The sequence below is a fragment of the Apium graveolens genome, chromosome 2 (genome assembly GCF_009905375.1).
Source record: "Apium graveolens cultivar Ventura chromosome 2, ASM990537v1, whole genome shotgun sequence".
In the NCBI taxonomy this organism is placed as follows: domain Eukaryota; kingdom Viridiplantae; phylum Streptophyta; class Magnoliopsida; order Apiales; family Apiaceae; genus Apium; species Apium graveolens.
The window spans coordinates 208,251,321-208,257,320 of record NC_133648.1 but is presented as its reverse complement, the minus strand read 5'-3'; positions in this window follow the sequence as shown (position 1 = coordinate 208,257,320).

Below are 6,000 nucleotides of genomic sequence, written 5' to 3'. Positions count from 1 at the left end.
CAAAGGTTCAACCAAATCTTCTAACATTAAGTCCATCTTAACCACACAATTCTTTGATATAAAAGACTTAGATGCTCCTGAATCAAATAAAACTTTAACAGGTACGGAGTTGAGAGAGAGGGTACCTGCCACTACGTCCGAGTCCTGAGCATTGGACTTTTTTGTCAATTTGAAAGTTCTGGCTTTAGCTGTGCTGGATGCCGGTCCTTGAGATGCAGTACCTTGAGTAGCTGCCTTACAATACCGAGCAACATGTCCCACCTTCCCACAGTTGTAGCAAGTAACTGCGGGTTTCTCTATATTACATTCAGATGCGTAATGACCCTTTTGATGACATTTGAAGCACTGAACATCCCTTTTGCACGGGCCACTATGTCTCTTCCCACATACCTTACAATCTCTTACGGAATTTGATGACTGAGCTGGAGTGGAGGCAACTGAGGTGGTAGCAGGCCTAACCTGAGAAAAATTCTGTCTTCTAAATCTTTTATTTCTGTTCTGGCCAAACCTCTTCTGAAACCTCTGACCGGATCCCCTTGGATTCGTTTCACCAGTGATGCTTTCAGATTTCCGCTTTTTATCGCCCTTTTCCTTGGCAGCCAACTTCTGGTCACTTTCAATTACCAGCGCGGCCTGAACTACGGAGGGATATGTCTTGAGCTGCAAGGCTACAACCCCACTGTGAATTTCTGGCTTCAGTCCCTGTTGGAACCTCTTTGCTTTCTGAGCTTCAGTATTCACATACACAGGCACCAATCGGGCCAATTCCGTAAACTTTGCCTCATACTCGGCCACACTCTTTTCATCCTGCTTCAATTCCAAAAACTCAACTTCTAACTGGTTCTGCAAACAGTCCAGAAAATATTTTTCCAAGAACAACTCTATAAACCTGGCCCACAAGACAGGGCCTTCTCCTTCCACGGCACGGGTGGATTCCCACCAATAATTCGCTTCACCCTTGAGAAAATAGCTCGCATAGTCTGATCTAAGATTATCACTTACTTGTGTAAGGGTGAAAGCTTTCTCTATTTCCTTTAGCCAAATCCTAGCAGCAACTGGGTCCATCTCGCCCTTAAATTCTGGAGGCTTTACCGACTGAAAAGATTTAAAACTCACAGTTTGGTTCACTTCTCTTTGTTGAGGTTGCTGCTGAAGCTGCAGTTGTTGTTGAATTTGTTGTTGCTGCTGTTGTATAAACTGCTGCTGTTGTTGCTGTTGTTGTAGAAATAGCTGCTGCTGCTGAAATTGTTCTTGCTGCTGAGCCATTTGATTAGACTGTTGGCGCAGCAAATCTAGAAACTCAACCATAACTGGGCCCCCTTCAGAAGCTCTGCTAGAGGAATTGGGTGGAATATTCTTCTTGGGCGGCATTCTCCTGAAACATAGCAAATGATTTTAGTTTAAAAGAATTGCCCCCGGATAGCAACATTTTCATGTGCCAAGAGAATACTGCCGCAATAAAATATTCCCACCCTCATTGAGTTGGGGTCCGACTGTAATGAGTGGCTAGAATTAACAAAATCAGCAACAATTGCCACAATAAAATAACAACAGTAATAACAACACGACACTAGCAGCATGCAACAATACCTATAATATAACACTGGCTAAATTCACATGGTCGGACTCGTTCTCGTGGAAAAACTATATAGGAATCTTTATTGGCTACTACCAATGGTACATATACCAGGGAAAACACACTAAAGATTAGGGCAGTTCCAATATCCTCAAAATATGCCAGGGTTACGCCTTCGAACCCTCGACTAGACTCTTAAACTTGCTCCTCTAGGTGCGAGTTGCTGATTCACTCCCTATATACCAATATTACCCCTTCCGACTCTACTCCTAACCTAAATCAGGGACTCAAACCTGTAGCTCTGATACCAACCTGTAATGGCCTCAACCCCGGGTTAGGAGCTGACGTCACTAACAAAATGAAACTATAATTATAAGATAACTACTTACTTTATTCAATATAAACAACTCTTCCACAAGATCTTTTCCAGGTTCAAGTATAATTTAGGTTACACACTTATTACAAACCATCTTATTAAAAACAACCTGCCACCTGACTATTATTCTACAGCAACTCACAGACCACACTTCCTAGACACAACCTATTCAGAGGAGCTCGACACAGGAGGAGTTGGAAACTGGCCCTTAGCAAAACAGCAACATCCCCTAAGCATCTGCAATGCGAAAATATACAAACACATTTGCAAGAGTGAGCGATCAACCGCTCAGCAGTACCACTATATGATTACTAACTAAAACAGTTTATAATAGATTATTGTAGGAACAGAAATTACAACTTGTTAGTAGAAAACACGTAAAACAAGTGTAAATAGATAAAAACTGATAAACTGTTGAAACTGGATCTTTAATAGCTAGTATGCTCTCTAAACATTTTATTAATAGTGCTGTGTAAATAGAAGGATTAAATTTAGCATGCTACTTACATTTCCAAATCATTTGTCCCATCGCAGGACCTATAAAACTAATTGTTCCTTTACGGGAACCATAAAACTTGTCCCTTTCTGGGAACCTCAAAATCATTTGCTCAGATATACATGCATTGGATGATTCCTGGTGAGACAGCTGATCAGGCTATCATATGAAACTTGTTCCGGAACTCAGAGACTAGCTAGGTCTCTGTCACGTTGGGCTGGTGGTTATAATAGGGGGCGCAACCACTTCGCCTCTTACGCTAACTTCCAGGCCATTACGGGCCTTCTGCGCACACTCATCCAATTATCTGATCATTTTTATCCAGTTTTCCAAATCACTTACCTATCTCTTGTCAAAATAATTATAACACAGCACATTTTCCCAAAACATTTCCATTTTATTCAAAGCTTAGAGATAGGTATTTTCAGAAGTTACTTTTCCCCCAAAACACAAGTTAATAAAATAATTTGAAACCCAGGGAATACGTAACTTAAATCATTCTGTTCCAGTACGAGAATAAGACAACATTATATTCATATATACTGAACCATAAAGATATGATCAGTGGTACTTGCCTTAATACGCTTTAACACTAAGTTCTGACTGGCTTTGCACTGACCGGGATGCTAAGGATTTCAACTGGAACCGAGAATCAGGACAGGAAAGACGATGACAGAGGGAGGAGAGGGATGGAATCGAACAGAGAGGAGGAGGGATTAAAGGGAGAGAAGAGAGTTTGGAGAGAGAATCAGAGAGAGGGACTAGAGGTCGAGGGTGGGGGTGCAGGGATGAAATTGGGGTTTTTGTCCCCCTTTTTTTTGATATTATTCTGACTCGTACCGCACTTACTGATTTTAACGAATAATTTTCAAGTAACAACACCCCGAAAATTTATGAGAACAAATTTAAAATTCTCAAGATAATTTAAAACTAATACTCTAAAATTATCGCAATAATTAACAATTAACTAAACAAAATTTTCAAGATTTTGAAAGCATTTTTAAAACGTATACTGGATCCGCATTTTTACAATTAAACGAAATAACGCACGGGTCAAATAAATCCCAAAAATCTCCAAAATAATTTTAAAATTCTCGGAATATTCCAACTTAATAAAAATATGAATTTCGTAATTTTTGAAGAAGTCAGGCATTTAATACTGATTTTACAATTAAATGAAATCAGAAAATTATTTAAAGATAAATAAATGATAAAATATCAATTTCTAAATTTTAAAAACTCCTAAAAATAATTAATAAAATTATGAAACCATAAAAATAATTTTAGGGATAACCCAAGTATTTATGGAAATAAATACTGAATAAAATCACCTTTAAATACAAAAGTGACACAACACTGCTTCACAACGAATTACGCAATTAATACACGAACACCAACGATCACACATAATTAATTAAAATATTAACAAAAATAATATCCAGCTGACAGAACCCACAGACCTATTTTATTTATGCAATTATTTAATAATTATACATTTAAACAACATAAAAAAAATATACGAGTCGTTATATGTGGGGTCCACAGGTGGGGCTCGCATGTAGGGTCCATTTTTTCTTTTTATAAATTTCAAGTACAAAGGTAACATACATGTTGTGATACTATAGACATAGATTGATGTTACCTTTGATAGCTATTGTAATACAAATGTGAATGTTACACCAGGGCAAAAGTAATGTTACCTTAGGGGCCAAAGGTAACTCGAAAAAAAGCAACTTAATTTTTATGTTACCGTAGGTCTTTTTCTGGCTGTGGTAACACTTTTTTGGGCCTGTTGTAACATTTTCATGGTGTTGCTGTAGGCCATTTATGGTGTAGTGAGGCCGACTCATTTGAGAGAACATTCTAAAATCAGTTTACTTAATTAAGGAGATTTCAAGTTTTGTTCTCGAATGATCATGTTCATTTGCAGCCCTAGTAGTCGATCACAAGTCGAGGACCACAATCGATTGTTTTGGTTAAAATTCGGAACAAGAAGGAGAGGAGCGTTATTGCATCGATCTACAGGATAGTGGAGGAGGAACCTCGAATCCGACTTTTATTGTGATCCTTTTTCTGTTTTATGTTTGTTGTTTAATTTTATGCACCTTAATTATAGTATTTTGACCGAGTAGTAATTTTTTTGAGAAATTCTTTTTATAAATTTTAATATAAGTTAGATACTTTTAGTCTAATTTTTTTTAAAAAAAATATTTTTTTCAATATACGATCAAAACACTTTGAGTTGTAAGCAGAAAAAGGCAAACATCAAATATAAAGAAAAGAAGGAATACTTCGACCAAGCAAAACATTAAAATTATAAAAATCTTTGATTATATTATTAAATTTAACTTTCAGCTTTTTATTATGAACAATTTCGGATTATAATCAATTTTTTAAGTTTCTCTAAACAAGGCTATAATTTGTCGTGAACGGGGACTGGATCCATTAACTTTCACTATGCCATAAATAGAAAACGGTAACAAAAAAATTGTTACAATAGGACGGTCTAAATGTTACCCAGACCATTTTTTTTCTAAAGTAACATAAACTATATGTTAGCTAAGTGGGTGATACCTTAGGGAACCTAAGGTAACTTACTTTTCCCCTAGTATAATATGACATTTTATGTTACCTTAGAATCCTATTGTGACATAATATATGACTACTACAACATTAATATATGTTATCTTAGGGTGTTTCAATTTTTTTAAAAGAGTGGGGCCCATATACAAGACCCACTGGCCACATCAACATGCTGATGTGACATATGGGCCCCACATGCTGACGTGGCATATGGGCTCCACCTACTAACCTGTCATGTTGACATAGTATATTTTTAATGCATTTGATCACTCAACATTTATAATAGGTCCATTTCTCAGCATTTGCATTAATGGATATTATATCAATGCAAAAATGAGTATGAGACACACAGATTGTGCCTACTGGAAAAACGCAACCACTATCAAACTTTATCCTAGCTATAAATATATTAAAATAATCATTAATCAAACCTGGAGCAAATGTGAAGTAGTAGATAATACCTTTCTTCTACCACATAGGTTGTTGAGTAACCGGCTCATCTAAAACCTTAAGTTGTAAGAGGAAGGCCCCAATAGGATTATATATTTAACACTCCCCCTCACTCGAAAGCCCATTTATGGGTCAAAGAGTGGAACACCAGCACCCATCTTTGGGGTATTAATTTCCTTTGGTGTCCACAATAAATTGTGAGAATGTTGGGGGTGGCTGGGAATCGAACCTTAGTTCTCCCGCCAGCCTAATCTCTGATACCATGTTTAGTAACCAGCTCATCTAAAACCTTAAGGTGTTAGAGGAAGACCCCAATAGGATCATATATTTAACATGAAAACAAGCATGATAAAAGCTTGACAAATAAAGGAGTGCAGAGAATTCTTAATGATAAAGCTGAGAACTTTTTAATGTTACAGATTTGTTCTTAGATGAAAATGAGAATCATTGTTCTGGGTGCTTGCTTTAACCCGTAAAGGGATTTTTTAAGATGACAAACCATGTTGCCAACAACTAAGT